Below are 17,459 nucleotides of genomic sequence, written 5' to 3'. Positions count from 1 at the left end.
CAACAACTACAGACCGGGTAGCTTAGGCAACAGAACTGTATTTTATAACCGTGCTGGAGGCTAGAAGTCCAGATGAAGCCATCAGCAGACTGGTGTTTTCTGAGGGTCCCCTCCTGAGCTTGCAGAGGGTCGCCATCTCACTGTTGTCTTTAAATCTTCTGGCAGTTCATTAGAAAGAATTTAGACATTAAAAAATCTCACTGCTAGGAACATAAATTGAGATTTTCAGCACTAGTATATGCCAATATACATATATATACCAATAGTGTATTAACATTGTTTCATTTATTTCCCTCACTGACAATGCAAAGACAAATTTGGTCTAAATGAACACACTTTCTTTTTTTAAGTGACAGGCAGGGAGGCAGAGACAGACACCCACATGCACCCTGATGGGGATCCATCCCAGGTAGCCGCCTACTGGGGCGATGCTCTGCCCATCTGGGTTGCTGCTCCATTGCTTGGCAACCGAGCTATTTTAGTATCTGAGGTAAGGCCATGGAGCCATCCTCAGCACCTGGAGTCAGCTTGCTCAAATTGTTAGAACCATGGCTGTGGGAGGGGAACAAACAGAAAGAAGAGAGATAAAGAGAGAGAGAGAGAGAGAAGGGAGAGGGGGAAGGGTGGAGAAGCAGATGGTCGCTTCTCCTGTGTGCCCTAACTGGGAATCAAACTCGGGACTTCCACATGCTGGGCCGACACTCTACCGCTGAACCAACCAGTCAGGGCCTGAATAAACACACTCTTAAAAGCAACAAGGTATAGCCTTTCATTCCCCATGCTAAGAGATGTAAGAAGATGCTTTTTGCAACAATAATTTAGTGTTTTAAATACTTGAAGAGCCTTCTCCTCTTTCTCTTGTCCCTTCCTATTTCTTTTGTATAAAACAACACTAAGGTAAAACTTTAGTCTGATATATTTTTGTCATTGTCATATAAATTCCAAGAAAAATCTTTATAGTGCTTTTTAAAATTATTATTAAAACTGAAGTGATTCTTCACATTTGCTTGTGAAACACAGACTGTTCGTACATTTTCTGAATAGGAGTGATGTTGAAGCTTGTACAACTTCAGAAAACCATAGTAACAAGTCAGCGAATAGTAGCTTGGCCAACGTATTTTTTTTCAAACTGGAAATATACCAGGCAGTACTTACCTGGTTCCACCAATGACATAAATATAAAGTATCAGAAACTTGCATGAAAAGTAGAATTAAATGTGCCATTGACACAATGACAGGGTCATTATGGATTTCTTAGGATAACACTGACAAGAGCCTTCTGATAGTATTTACAATGGCTTTTGGGGACACGCCAAGCTGTCTTGGATTGGGAGTCTCCCTATCACAATTCTCTCAGCATTGGAAGAATGTGTTTCGTCACCTCCCGTATTGTGATTTTTACGTCTCTGATATCCATTTCTAAGAAACATTTTGAATGTGGTGACTGAATTAGTAAATATTTTGCTTTCAGCTTTAAGATGTTAACCATAGATCTAGCCTGTGGAAATGTGTGTATACATTTGTACACATTTATATATTTACACATCAGTTTACATGGATTTGTATATATGTATACACAGTGATTATTGTGTTTACAGATCTATTGATAGTTGTTATATCAGGTGTAACTAACTCTAGCTCACAGTAAGAAGCAAAAGGACAATTTATTGTGCGGATTCGAGGGTGTCTAATGGAAACTAAGGGAGCTGCACCCCAGAAATGCGGGAAGCAAGTATGTCCAGTTGATCCCCCTCTCGTCTTCTTGCTGCCCTCTAGACATGGGCTTTATTCTTCCCTTTCTTTGAAAACCAAATTCTTCCACTTCAGCCTCCATGGTAGAAAATGGATGCCAATGACACCGTACATCTCCACTCCTCCAGAGACCATCCAGACTCTGTGCAGACTCTGAACTATAAACACCCGCGGTAAGTAGCCCATCGGACCAGCCTGTGTTGTATGCTTGTCCACGAAGCAGTCAGCTGTGAAAAAAGGCAGGATCACATTATCTTTTTTTTTTTTTTGTACTTTTCTGAAGCTGGAAACGGGGAGAGACAGTCAGACAGACTCCCGCATGCGCCCGACCAGGATCCACCCGGCACGCCCACCAGGGGCGATGCTCTGCCCACCAGGGGGTGATGCTCTGCCCATCCTGGGCATCGCTATGTTGCAACCAGAGCCACTCTAGCGCCTGAGGCAGAGGCCACAGAGCCATCCCCAGCGCCCGGGCCATCCTTGCTCCAATGGAGCCTTAGCTGCAGGAGGGGAAGAGAGAGACAGAGGAAGGAGAGGGGGAGGGATGGAGAAGCAGATGGGCACCTCTCCTGTGTGCCCTGGCCAGGAATCGAACCCGAGACTTCTGCACACCAGGCTGACGCTCTACCACTGAGCCAACCGGCCAGGGCCGGATCACATTATCTAAATATGTCCAAGTGAAAATATAAGGAAAAAAAGGAAGTCAGGAGGACTGTTTCCAGAAACAAGGGTACTGGGAGAGTTATCTATAAGGAGTCTACCACATTGTGCTAAATTGGTCACTTCCAGAGAATAATTACTAAGCAATGGCTTAGGCATAAATGGGAGGAACCCAGGAATAGATATACCAAAAATATTGATGTGCATGACTGGTATAGCAACACAATTAAAGTTGGTCTTTTCATGAATCGCATAATAATGACTTCCAGGTGAGAACTACCACGTAGATTCAGGTATTTTTTTGTTCAATACTGCTTGAATGAAATCTTTTACTGGAATTTAAGACTAGAGCTTTTTAAAAATGCAAAAGCATTAATCCAGTTTTCCTTTATTCAGAATAGTTAAGTGCAAGTTAGCACCTTTCTCATTTATGGATATAGATTAAACAGCTGTCTGTCTCAATTTTCCCATCACCTAATTTGGAACCCAATAAGGATCAAGTATTAAACTATTACACAGGCCCTGGCCAGTTGGCTCAGTGGTAGAGCGTCGGCCTGGTGTGCAGAAGTCCTGGGTTCGATTCCCAGCCAGGGCACACAGGAGAAACACCCATCTGCTTCTCCACCCCTCCCCCTCTCCTTCCTCTCTGTCTCTCTCTTCCCCTCCTGCAGCTGAGGCTCCATTGGAGCAAAGATGGCCTGCCTGGGCGCTGGGGATGGCTCCTTGGCCTCTGCCCCAGGCGCTGGAGTGGCTCTGGTCGCGACAGAGTGACGCCCCGGAGGGGCAGAGCGTCACCCCCTGGTGGGCGTGCCAGGTGGATCCCAGTCGGGCGCATGTGGGAGTCTGTCTGACTGTCTCTCCCCGTTTCCAGCTTCAGAAAAATACAAATAAATAATAAATAAATAAAATATTACACAGTGCATTATGCTCTAGTGCAGTGGTCCCCAACCTTTTTTGGGCCACAGACCGGTTTAATGTCAGAAAATATTTTCATGGACCAGCCTTAGGATGGGACGGATAAATGTATCACGTGACCGAGACAAGCATCAAGAGTGAGTCTTAGACGAATGTAACAGAGGGAATCTGGTCATTTTTAAAAAATAAAACATCGTTCAGACTTAAATATAAATAAAACAGTAATAATGTAAGTTATTTATTCTTTCTCTGCGGACTGGTACCAAATGGCCCACAGACCGGTACCGGTCCGCGGCTCAGGGGTTGGGGACCACTGCTCTAGTGGTTCTCAACCTTGCCTGCAGCACTGACTCATTAAAAACAATGGTGTGTGCTTTCTTTATAAATCCAGAAAAGGTAACATTTTTAGGTTCGTAGGTATTTTTTTTTAAATCTCCAGTTGCATGAGGATATTCCTGAATTAATTTCCGTTTTCTCTATTTATATGCTCATTATCATCTTGTCTTGTGATTCTCAATGCTGGCCATGCAAAAATAGTACCTGGGAGTTTTACTATTTTTATTCTTGTTTAGATATCAGTGTCAACCATACTCTGAAAGATTCTAATTTCATTGATTCGGATGAAGCTGAGTATTTTGTTCAAAATTCCCTCAGTGGCTATAATATTAAAACCATCGGTGTGTTTGCAACTTAAAAACACACTTCTCAGCCCATTTCTCTCTTCTTTCTGCCGATATTTCCCATTAATGTTTCATACTGAGGGCTCATTTTCCTTCTCTATTGTTTAGCAATTTATTTCCTGGTTCCTGAAAATATCAGAAACCCAGGAGACATCGGTCCACTTCAGAGCAAACTAAACATATGGGCAGTCCTCCTAAAAGGTTGAGAGATGCTAAGAGAAGACCCCAAGGAATCCAGAACTAAAGCCTATTTCTGGATTCGCTCATAGAATCATAGAGGGGAAGGGCTTCAAAGGACCTTAGCCATCTTTCCTCCATGCGTACGAACAGTTCATTCTCTTTGGCTGCAGTACAACTCTCCACTGTGTGGTTATTAATATAATTTATTTAATCAAACCTTTATGAATGGCTTGATTCATGCAATTATTTGCTATTGTAAACTATATTAGACTGGACAGAACTGTATGTATATCTGGATCTACCTATTCAATTATCTCCTTAAAACAATTTCCTAGACATGGACTTGTGAGTGAAAGAATGAGTACATTTTCAACTTGATACAAATTGTCAATTTCAAAGTTCCTATTTGCCAAGAGCACACTAATGTACCTTTCCCTTTCTCTCTCCATTGCTTAGCAACAGTGGGCAACTACTTTGCTTTTAATCTCATTGATGAAAAACATCTCATCTTAATTTGCATACATTTGATTATAACTGCAACTGAGCATCTTTTGCAACTGTTTGCAATTCTCCTTTTAAGATTTGCAGTTTGTGGTTTGTTTGTTTGTCTTTTTTGCCTTTGACATTTTACTGCAGATTTTTTGCATTATCTATCTTAAATAGCATTTATTTAGATTACAGATATTAAGATTGTACACTGCTTACCTCTTCAGCTTCGTCCATAGTTGTATCAAATGTATGATATTGGTTAGATTCAGTTCTTGTTTATATTAACATTTTTTAGGGGCAGAACATTTTCTCTGGTTATTGCTCAGATTAATGCCCACTTTTAAATTGTTGTCTGTCCTCCTAAATGGTCAGACTTTTGGAGTTATTATAGCCAGTTCATGTATGATAAATAAATAAAGTACTAAATCTGCAATGACAAACCAGCAATCCACGGGCCAGTTCCAGACTACTAATTTATTTATTTATTTTGCTCACGAAGTACCTTTATTTTTATATTTGTTTTGTTTCTGTATTTTAATTTGGATTGGTGTTTAACATTTTACAGTTGATTTCCAACATTTATACAAACCATCGTAAAACTGGTCTGTAACAATATAAATCACCAATTATAAACCCAAACTCTTTTCCTCTCTTCAAAAATTAGAAAATCTGTCATCACTGGCTACAGACTGTTGTATCACAGCTGACCACTGTCCCCATGATGTTCACATTTCAAAAACAGCCCCACATTTACTGTGGCCCATCTGGACCCATTGACTTTGAGCAGAATTTCTAAACCGTTGAACTATTGATGTTTTGAGCCAGATAAGTCTTTGTTGGGAATTGGGAGACTGTCCAGTGATTTCAGAAGGATTATCAGCATCCTTGACTTTTATTTACTAGCTGATAATAGCACACCCTCTACCACTCAGTGTGTTCATCAAAAATGTCTGTGGTCCCTGCCAAATTACCCTGGAGGAAAGAAAAGTCAAAATAACAGTGATTCGTCCTCTTTTCAGGTAATAGATTTTCTATGGAATTAAAAGCATTAGCAATACTATTTGTTTTACAAATCTGTGGCTCTTAAATGATTGATCAATATCACTGCTAATACTAGTAAAGGATCTGCAGATTGAAATTCTTACAGTAAAAAATGGGTGACTCTCACACAGTCATGTCTATGCACACCATTTTGGATACGTGTGGCTCATAGCCCACATATGAATTGAAGGGGAATGAATGTTGACAGGAACAAAAAGGAATAACAATTGTTCAAATTTAATGCCTTGATATACCAACCAAAGACTTAGAAATTTTCAAACCTATCAAATAAAATAACATACATGGAATACAAGCACATGTCTGAGGACTATGTACATGTAATTTTATAACACCTTTTAAATATAAATAGCATAGTTAGATTAGTTTTCAGGATGTTTTGTTGTTAGTTACTCTCAAGCTGAGATGGTTAAGTGGACAAGAAACATGAGTCATTAACGCCATGTTTAAACTAGCCAAAATAACATTCAAAATTTAAAGAATGACATAAATAGCAACCTACTCAACCTTAGAAAGAAACATTCTAAATCCCTTAAAAGGAAACCTGAGTAGGTTTAAGTAAAGTGCATTTACTAGAAGATATTAAGCTCGTCTTGTGGTTTAGTTAAATTAACTGACATTTTAGTTTTAATCTAACTTTTATTACTCTGAGAAAGCACCCGTTATGCGTAGCATCTCCGAAAAGAAAAAGTCTCTGAATGTTTTTCTGGACATTGACTTGGAAGCAGAGTCTTTTTCTGAGGGTTAAACTTTCCTTGTAGGAGTAGGCAATAGGCAGAGAGGTGAGCAGGCTTGGTAGCCATCCTTGCCTTCTGGCCGGAAGAACATCACCTCCTGAGGAATTCAGAGCTTTACAGGCATGATCACAATCATTTCACCACCCCTCTGAGACCCCAGCCTTTGACAAAGCCAGCTAATTTCTTAACTTGACCAATATGTGTATCATTAGTCTGCCAGCTATGGAAGTAAACCCTTTATTACATTACTATTATTATATTAATGATGAATGTATATCAGTAATGATAACTTTGTGAGCTTTAAGTATCACCTAGGTTGATACACATTATGAACACATTGTGAAAACCCTTTACATCTGAGCTAGTGGGGTGTGGTGCGGGGAAGAACTCAGAAAAGAAATGCAACCTTAAAATTTTCCTTTGTACTGCATCTCCAAATGGGGATGTCGCCTGTCTCTGAACACAGGAAAACAGGACTTGGTCTTTTCTATCTTATTCTTGGTTCCAGTCTATTTGTATCTTTAAAAATAGGAGTTAACTTTGCACTAATTACATGCTTAGCATTAATTTAAAAAATGATCAGAAGCCCAAGCAGTATCCAGCATAATAAAAGTAAGACATCTTGTAAGACCAAAATTGGTTAAATACTATGCCGTTATAAATATCTAAATGTTGTTCATTGTTTACTAATTAAGATACCATATGTGCTCTGTACTCATCTGAATAAGCTTAGAAATGCTGTGGGCCAAACTAAATCACTTTATTCTTTCCAATCTATAGTCAGAAATGTAAAAAGATTATCATGTGTGCAAATGCATATGCATATATACCTTATAGAGCTTGCAATTTAAAAATGATGCCCTGAATATGCAAGAAGTCGCCTCCACCTCACTAACATAATAGAGTAGTTTTACGTAACAGATTTTGGGAAAAGGAAGCTCACTATAAAGCTAACACTAAGCAAATATATGCATATACTTTCCATGTACTCGGATGAGGCTATACTTGTGTTCACACATACAGTTATATATGTTGATATGACTACATTTATGCATATGTATTTCATTACATTCTTTCTTCTCTGCTCAGTTTTAATGGATGTATTTCTCCTTAATCAACTCGATAAATTGATTAAACAAGTTTGTAATTGTAATTATCTCCATAATTATGCTTATATCATTTTTGTAATTATTTATAAAGGAGTCTAACCCTATCATAGACCTAAAGACTTACCTTCCACTGTGGCCTCTTTGCAAGTCAGGGCTTGCATAAAGGTTATGTGCTAACATTACCCATGAAATAATCTGGTCCTTTCACAAAAAATGTTTCTTTAACATAGAAAAAAAGAATTAGACTAAGTCACAATGATTTCCATTCAAGGTCACAGTGTGCATTCATTTCACATTCTAAGAAATTGAGACAAAGTGAAGTTAGAAGTGGGAAGTTAAGAACTTATCAGAGAGTAGATGCTCTACATATAATTATGTGAACAAGTCCACTTTGATGTCTAGAATAGGTCGTGATGTTTTACCCATTGAAAGTAATTTGCTAATATAAATTCACTTAAGCCTAGGTATTTCTTGAAGTAACATCTTTAAAACTAATTGCTACAAGCAGCATGACCAGGAAGCCCAGTCTTGTGACTTTTAGTCATGCTGTGGAGTTTCCTCAAACTGAGGAGGGGTTGATTTTATTTATGATTGCGTAGACTTCAGATAAACTGAGAATCAGCAGACCGTGGAAGCAAACCCGCGCATGACTCCCTGACAAGCCTTCCCTGCAACCCCAGGAGAAGAGCGAGGTAGGAAAACGCTGAACTCATCAGTGTGGGTTTCAATCAGAGACGAGATGGCAATTTTTAGGAGTATTTTGAAGGATGAAAAGCAGTCAAGTCTGTGGTTCATGTCAGAAAGGGCAAGAGAAAAGAAAACAAATGTATTTGTTGGCTGAAGCTTTAAAATGCTCCTTTTCTCTTTGAGGCCCGTCAGCCTTTCTTCCCGTTCTCTGCGTTAACCATGCTGAGCACAGCTTCAGGCACGTGTTACCTAATGCGTACTTGCTGGGTGAATAAACGACTTTGCAAACCTCCCAAATCCATCTTTAGCCTACATCCCAAATTCACATTTTCACTGCTTATAGGTTATTATGAAAAAATATAAGCAAGTACATTAAACAATTGTAATGTCTTCTCTATTGAACAAAGACATAGTTGTTGTTGTTTTTTAAACAGTGTTAAAGTTCTAATAAACAGTACAGCTCTCCGCCTAAGCCCTAATCTCCACTGGAAAACATAAGACATGGTTAATGTTTTTTACCGTACTTATTTACATATTTATAAATGAGTTGCTTATCCTGCTATTTCTTTACTTAGCAGTTTCACCCACTGTATATTGATTCTATGATAGTCGAGGATTTAGTTGTCCTGTACACACATATACACAGACTATCTTTTCTCATCCCCTGCTCTACATGTTGTTATCATAGTTTATGGTTACTCTCTTGCCAGTGTTTCTGTGATTCTGATTATATCCACATCTTAGCAAAGTGATATAATTATTATTATTTTTCTTTTCTCTTGTAACTTTCTGTTTCTCCTGGAGTTAGTAACACCCCCTTTTTCTTCAACATGGCATTATACTTTGTACCTACTGTAAATTATTCACAAATGCCCCCAAATGATATTTGAAATTGTAACAGTGATAACAGTGTCACTGCTTAACAAACAGCCCTCAAAAACCTTGCTCATGTCACAGTCTAATGTGTAGCAGCTAGGGTTTATATACCCACAGTCATTCAGAGTCACAGGTGTCTTTCATCTTGAGGCCTTAATCAGTTTTCTAGGGCCTCCGGGCTCCTCATTGAGCCTTTGTGTCTGGATATTAAGAAAGAAAGAGGAACAGCATGAAGAATCTCATAGGTCATTTTATAGGAATGCCTGGAAGCAGTGCACACCACTGCTACCCACATACCATTGGCCACAGCTCAGTCACATGCCAAGGGCTAAGAAATGAAATCTACCGGGGTACTTAGGAAAAGAGAACATGGAATTGGAGGAGCACCTTCAGTCTCGACTGCATACACATTTATTAATTGTTCAAATGGACATGCATATAAAATAATTATTTGATTTCTCTCTCTCTTATTTATTTATTTATTTGTTTGTTTGTTTGTTTGTTTTTGGAGAATTTATTACTGCAATCCATCCTTCTGCTTCTCTGTGGGCCTGCTTCACAATTGTTGCTCTGGAGAACTCATTGTACTGTCTCCTTTGTTTGTTCTGCATTTCCTGGGGTGCAGTTTTTGCTCTTTCTTGATTGATAAGCTTGTTTTGGAGACCTTTCTTTAAAAATGATATGGAAAGTATATGTTTCAACCCTTGCATGTATGACACATTTTCCATCACATTTGGCTAATATTTTGTCTGGGTATGCGATTCTAAGCTCAAAGTAATTATATTTTTTTAAATGTGAAATTTAAAGAATCTTCTCGATCCATTACTGCTCATGAGAAATCTAATGCAATTTTTATTCTTTTCCCTTGCATATGATCTGCTCTGTGTTTTTGGAAGAGGTTTTAGGTTGTTTTCTGGGCTTCTAATATTTCTGAATGATGTATCTTGGCGTGCTTAATTCATTACCATACTTTTTTGCTCCATAAAACGCACCTAACCATAAGACACACTTATGGTTTTAAGGAGGAAAATAAGAAAGAAAATATTCTGAACCAAATGGTGTGTTAAAATATTTAATAAAATACCATATTTTTCACTCCATAAGATGCATAGGCATTTTCCCCTCCACTTTTTGGGGAAGAAAGTGCGTCTTATGGAGCAAAAATATGGTAATTAATCAACTAATTAAAAAATTTATTCTCCTGGGCTTTAAGTGGAACTTTTGATTCCAAAAGTTCAAAAATTCTTCACTTCTGGAATTGTTTTGCATTATTTCTTTAATTAATTTTTCATCTCATACTGGTTAAAAAGGAAAACCTCTTTTCTGGAACTTTCTGGGATTTCCATCAGTCAGAAAAATTTTCCCCTTTCTCCAATTTCTTATTCCTATAGCCTTTGTTCTATTTTCTTGGAGATGTTTTCCACTTAATCTTATGACCCATTTGTCAATTTTTAAAAAATTTTGGGTACATTTTAATTTTCAAGAGGTTTTTTTCCCTTTCTTTTATATAAATCTCTTTTAATTCATTTTCTGTAGGAGCAGAGTATAAAATGCATGTGTTCAGTTCATCTTGTTAAACCACAAATTAATCTCATTTATTTTCTCCAGAAAATAAACTGCCCATCTCCTGGAGGCTAGGTTGAGCAGATGGAGGAAGTTAAGGTCGGCTGACTGCATGGCAGTGTGGAAGGAAACTCTGGTCCAAGTATTCTGTATACAAACTGTAAGGTATTTTTCCCCGCCGAGAAGGAAGGAAGGGGCCAGAGCCACCAAGTGTGGAATAACAAAAGCTTTATTGAGTACAGCGCATCCTGCCCAGCGAGGTTCCCTGGCCCCGAAGAAAGAAAGATGGAGGCCAAGGAAGTCGCAAGGATTAAACTGCGTGGGAGATATTTAAAGGGTCCCTCTAGGGAAGTCGAGCTAATATGACATGGTGAAATCTCACTGGCTGGCAGACAGTCGCTCTTTTCCAAAGGGTTTCTGCGAAGCTTCTTTTGGCGTGCTTGGTTCTGAGCCGTCCTAGCCAAAGTTCCTGGGCCTGACCTTTCCCCATTATCCACCGACTTTACATTCTGACCTTTTGTGTTAAATAGAAAAGGGGCGCCGTTTATTCATCTGGCTACGTCCTGTTGATTAGGGGGGTCGTGGGGAGGAGGAGATCAGAAGGTGGTGGCTTTGAGGGGTGTCAGGAGGAACATCTGTGTGGTTGTGAGTTGAGAAACTTCGTGGATGCGGTCCTGTAAGGATTTAAAAAAAGGAGGAGTAATAGGGGGATGTATGGAGTCCAGTGGTTCCGACTGCCAGTGGTCCTGTAAGGAGGCAAGCTTGTGGCAAAACTGCATGTCAGGAGTGGCATAAAAAGGGGAAGGGAAGGGGTCCCATCTATTCCCATAACTGAGACCTGTGAGGGAATTAGAGGTCCAGAGTGTGATGGCAAAACAGAGAAGGCAGCCCCCATATCCACAAGAAATGAGATGGACTTACCCACTCGTTGCAGCATACCCTGGGTTCTCTGAGTCCAGGCCGTGTCCTAGGAGTTTGAGTGATGCACCCACCTGGCTGGATTGGCCTCCCATTCGGGCGGCTTGTCCTCCGCGTAGAGGCACTGAGGAAAAACCTGTTGCCCAAAGGGGCAATCGCTACGCCAGTGACTGGGCTGCTTGCAATCAGGGCAGGGCTCAGTGGGCAACCGTGGGCAGGGGACCTGCTGGGACCAATGATTCTGCTTGCCACACTTAAAGCAAGCTGCTGGTGGCTCTGCTAGTCTCAGGGTTGCCACAAGAGTCGGGGTTTAGAGCGTTACCTTCTGCTGTATGCGGGCCTGGCAAACAGCCTTGGCCTGTTTCTACTAGTTGGGACCCTTAAAAACTTTAAATGCCGTGTTCACAGGTCCTGGGAAGGGGTTTGGGGGTTTGAGAATAAGAGGAGGGGGGCTCGTGTGGAGCCCGGCACCCAGATCCCACAGGAAACACTAGAGCCAAAGGCAGCACAGGGCCAGAACTTCCTGCAAGAAAATTGGACGTCCTGAAAACCAGTGTAAGAGCCAATGCCAGGCTGAGAATGGCCTGTCAGAGGAGAGGTTTAAGAACACAGTGGAGAAGGAAGGGGCCCCTGGCCAGCAGGGGAGGAGAAAGAGAGATGGTAGTGGTGAATAAGAAACAGGTGTTTGCAAAGGGAGGGGAGGGGGCTCTCAGAGGGAAGAGACCCAAGCACAAAAGAGGTCCACAGAGGGACCAGAGAAGTCCCAAGAGAGGGGGGATGACCCCAGGGGTCAAGCAAGAGAAAAAGAGAGTTGGGAGTCCGCAGAGAAGGAAAGATCAGGAGTGGAGGTTTTAGGTGAGGTTTCTCTGGCCAGAAAAAGGCCTGCACGGTGGAACAGGCGGCACAGAGATTAAGGATGGGTGTGCGAATAATTAGAAGCTGTGTATGTAAGAGATCTCCAATCAGTTCCCAGCTTTTTTGGTAATAGTTAAATTGGTGAGGGTGTTAACACCGAAAGTCCCTTCAGGAAGCTAATTCAGTGGGTTCTGTGGCCTGGCCACAGCAGAGAATAAGAACAGTTTCTTCTTCTTTAGGGAGGGAGATTCCTGTGCCCCCACAGCCGCCCTCAGTCCTCGGAGTGGTCAGATTTGAGCATTAGCATCCCAAAACTCAAGCTCTGGCTACAGACGGATAAGGTAAAGTGGATGTGCTCCGGACGTCTCCACAAGCACACACACTCAGACGGAAAGACTTCCCTGACGTAGCTACAGTTTCAGATAATCTCGGCGGAAAGAACTGAGAGGAAGGCTGGAGGTGGGGGACTTACCGCACCATGCTCCGAAGTGGGTGGAAAGTTGGAGATCCTGGTTATTTCTCGGAGGGGATGGGGAAGAGGAGCAGTCCTTGCGAACTTCAACTCCTCCTGGGTTTTCAGCACCAAAATGTAAGGTATTTTTCCCCGCCGAGAAGGAAGGAAGGGGCTGGAGCCACGAAGTGTGGAATAACAGAAGCTTTATTGAGTACAGCGCATCCTGCCCAGTGAGGTCCCCTGGCCCCGAGGAAAGATGGAGGCCAAGGAAGTTGCAAGGATTAAACCACGTGGGAGATATTTAAAGGGTCCCTCTAGGGAAGTCGGGCTAATATGACGTGGTGAAATCTCACTGGCTGGCAGACGGTCACTTTTTTCCAAAGGGTTCCTGCAAAGTCTCTTTTGGTGCACTTGGTTGTGGGCGGTCCTAGCCAAAGTTCCTGGGCCTGACCTTTCCCCATTATCCACTGACCTTACACAGACATCTAACCGAAATCCTGTATTCAGCCCACCAGCTGGCCTCTTACAATGGTGGCATTTCTGTCTCCTAGGACTGAGCCTCCCAGGGTTATTCAAGGAGAATTGTCTTGCTTTTTATCCATAACCCCTCTTACAGGTGTGTGGTGGATACTGACTTAGGTTCTTCAAACCATCTGTTGCAGTTTATTATGTCCTTTTTACATCTCCTCTCCTTTTTGTCTTTATGACTTAATGACATGTGAAATATTCATTTATTCTCATCTTGGAGGAGGTAGGGGGAGGGGAGCCAAAACACATGTGATCAACTTTCCATTTTCTACTAGGAATCTCCCAAGGACATATATTCCTGTTTATCTCAGTGCTATATTTATTGAATGACAAATCTATCGACAGAAGTTATGTCTGTTTAATTTGTGCTACATACACTCCAGGGACAGGAGGGCATTTATTTTTTATTACGTCCCATGAGGCTGTCACTTTATTTTCACTGGTTTTCCAGGGCCTTTTTTTGCTCTACCACTGTTCTTGGCCTGCACAAGGTGACCAAGAATCACTTCCCTCATCTCCGACCAGCGCCCTCTCCTCCTTGGCACCCTTCTCCCCGGGGGAAGGAAGGACAAGCTCAGCACCCTGAAGTAGCTGAGCAGCATCACCATGTGACACCAGTGCCTCTGAGCCTCAGAACCTGTAAGACAGGACTTACATGGCGAGTGACTGCAGGAGAGCTGTCCCTGCAAGGGTTGACCTACAGAGGCAGCTGACACACTTGTCCGGGGGAGGGTGACAAGGAGAGAAGGCCATAAATGTGTCAGACTTTCTCACAGCAGGAACTTCTCCTAGAAACAGTTGGGAGGCAGCCCTGTATAGTGACCACCACGAGCCCGGCCTTCAGGACCCGCAGACCTGAGTTCTATATTTATGAACCTTTATGATTCTGGGTGCTTGGTTGGGACTTTCTCAATCTCAGTTTCTTCACTCTTAAAATGGGGACAGTAAAAACAATAGATGCCTTGCCTATTTCAAAATAATGTTGTGAAAGTCAAGTGAGAAGATCTATAGGCGAGGTCTTTATAAACTCCACTGCATACAGGAAATAATAGCTGTTCAGGTTAATGTGAGGGAGGGAGGGAACACATGAACTAGGTGGAGTATACAGATAATCACTGTATAGCACAGAGAAGGATTTTAAGTTAATGTGCTATCTACAGTGGAATAAATTCAGGTGTGTTATGTTCAGCTTTTTATTTCTTTCCAGGTCTGTGTACACACACTTGTTGCATACTTAGATAGCACCAATGAATGCAAAATAGATTTACCACAAATATAAATTACCAGCAGATATATTTTGAAAATTTAGAACCTGAACCTCCAATACTTTTGTCCTGGTAGATCAGAATAATTTCTATGAATTGGACCTTACTTTGGGAGAATGAAGTAGATAAATGCCACCAAAATAATAAATTTAGCGAACACATACATAGCATTTTCTGGGCCACTCGCTGGTCTATGCACTTTACTGATATGAACTCATTTACTCCCAACCCTCTGAAGGCATTTTATTATCCCCACTTTCAAGATTAGAACTTTGAGGCACAGAAAGTAGAACTTCTTCCCTATGTTCCTGATAAATAGTCTTGTGGGCCCCATAGTCTTCCAGTACTTTGCTATTGTTTGTGTGTCACTTTGGTTTGGGGGTATTCCTTCAAGCACCCCCCCCCCCCGCCCCCCGCTCTTCAGAGGGTGCTTCCTAGCTGAGTCTCCAGGTAGCTTGTCAGAACTGGGTCAGACAATGAAAATTCAAGCATTCCCCTTATTGTTGACCAATGTGAGTGCAAGCAACAGGTTTAGAACTTTTATATGTTCTTCACCAGCTGCCATCATGTATTATACAACCCTTCCTTTACCGTTCATTAGTCTGTAAACTAGGGATGTCAGTCTGTCTGAAACATGACCTAAGGAGAGCCAGCCAGGATCTCCGCTATGGATGAATCCTAAGCGTCTAGAGCAGGGTGTGCCATGCAGTAGGTCCTTAACATTTGTTCAGTGAATGTGTGTCTGTGTCCTCCTGATTTTGTTTGACCTCATAGACACAAGCTCTATTTACTAACCTACTGATTTCCGAAGTGACTAGTAGGCAAAGATTAGCGTGGTGCATACTGATGAATGTATTTCTATTTACAGATCCTAACTTCTAAAACACTAATTTCGAACTGCCCTGCCATTCCCCGAGGCCTTTCTCTCTCTGTTGGCCACTAGCGATTCCTCCCTCTCCATAGTTAATAAGACAACCCTGCGGGGAGAGGGAACGCGATGCATTGGGAGTTCTCACAACGCCCTGGGCTCTTTCAATAAAAGATATCAAAGAACACACGAGGAAATAAAGGAATAAAAATGAGCTGCGGCCAGGGCGAAGCTCCTCGGAGGAGACTTGAACCAGAAACCAAGCGCGTTTGAGTCACCCCCAGATTGGTCCGAGGTGCGCTCCGCACATCCGCGTTCGGACTGGGAGACACGCCTTCTCCTTGCGCGGACCGTCCAGATCCGGGTGGCTGTGCGGGCTCAGGGGTGGTGCTCAAGGTCCGCCACTCGCCGTCCACACGGGCAGCGACCGGGTACCGAGCCGGAGCCACAGGTTGGAAAGATAAGGAGCTGTCCCCATGATGGTCGCCCTGTAGAGCCGATCCAGTGTCGCTGCTGGTGCGGGAGCCCAAGAGTTCAAGGCGGGGAAGGAAGGCGCTGAAACCTGACACCCAGCCCTCGCGCAAGGGAAACTTCGCAGGCTGGTGAGTTGGGGAAGCCGGGTTGTTATTGCTGGAATGTGTTCCCACCCACTCGGGGCATTCTCAGCCGCTGGCCGTGGAAGGAAGTGAGACGTGGATGAGGAGCGGCGGGCCAGCGGAGAGGCGAGTGCGGGCGCCCTGGGTCGCAACTGCCCCAGAAATCCTGGTTACAGCCCTAACGTGCGCGCGGGGATATCGGGGAACTGGCTGGCTCTCTTTGTTGTGGTATTTGCTTCTCAAACAGCTGGTTAGGATAAAAAACTCTGCAATGGCAATTTCTTTCCATTGGTATCTTAAACAACCAAATAATAATAATGATGGTCATGATCATCATGATGACTGTTTAGAGTTTCATTCAAGAAGTAATTCTTGTGAGGCAAGCCAGGCAAGCGGTAGGACATGTCTTTGCACTTCCTCAGGTGAAACAGCCGTAGAGAGATCAAAAGTAAATTGTCTTCCAATGTTTTGCTCAGTTTTTCCAAATTCTGATCCAAGTGTTGCAGCTACCAGGGTGTGAGCAAGTGTGTGTGTTCGTTCAGGTGGTAGCACTGTATTAGATTAGCTTCCAAGAATTTTCCACCTGATACAACATTATCAGAAAACTATTGAAGCAGGCGACACGTAACTAGCTAGCTAAAGCTAGAGTCCGCCTTCCTAGGCAAAATGTTTGCTTAAAGTCACACCTATAACATGTGTACTAGCTTTCAATTTCAAGATCTAAAATTAAGAGTATACAATTCCAGTGTTTAAATGGTTTAATTAAGCCCAAATTGGTAATATGTAGTTTCAGTAGTATTAGCAACAAAATCATTATTTAACATAATAATAGCTATGAGTTTTGATTTAGTTCTGTTATAAAGGAAAGCCTGTGCTGTTTTTAATATTTAGTTATATTCATGCATATTCAGTAATATTATAATGTATATATTATACATGGTTGTATAGGTCTACATTTAAAGTTAGCAGAATAGACTTCAGCATTACAGTCTCAGATACTTAAGTTTATTGAATTTTCAAGTTACTGTGAAGTCCAAATTGTAGTATGCAGGAGGAGCCATTCCCCCTAAATATTTTTCATAGTTTCCTCTGTCCAGATGGGATCAGTCTTTCCAAAGGCAGGAGAGGATTCTTACAGATGACCAAAAACGGGTATTCTTGACAATTTGATATTAACGAGGCTGTTCTGCTTTAAGAACTGGCTGTGGCTTCCCATAAAATGTTGCCATCATTGCTTTTGAAAGGAAAATAAAACATTGCAGATGAAA

At 41.8% G+C, this 17,459-nt stretch overlaps 1 protein-coding gene across 2 annotated transcripts in view; it reads left to right on the top strand.

Moving 5' to 3' along the window:
• The window catches only part of RAB27B (RAB27B, member RAS oncogene family), a 128,504-nt gene that overhangs the window by 54,759 nt on the left and 56,286 nt on the right, over window positions 1–17,459 (top strand). The window contains exon 1 of one of the 2 annotated variants that reach the window (XM_066352281.1): window positions 15,931–16,197. The exons of the other annotated variant lie outside the window; for it this stretch is intronic. The gene's annotated coding sequence lies outside the window, so the exon portion shown is untranslated. Of the gene's footprint in view, window positions 1–15,930; window positions 16,198–17,459 lie in introns of those variants that run through there. 2 annotated transcript variants of the gene reach the window in all.

This window comes from Saccopteryx leptura, chromosome 11 (genome assembly GCF_036850995.1).
Source record: "Saccopteryx leptura isolate mSacLep1 chromosome 11, mSacLep1_pri_phased_curated, whole genome shotgun sequence".
Lineage (NCBI taxonomy): Eukaryota > Metazoa > Chordata > Mammalia > Chiroptera > Emballonuridae > Saccopteryx > Saccopteryx leptura.
Note: the sequence above shows the minus strand (reverse complement) of the source record. Positions and strands in the feature narration are given on the sequence as shown.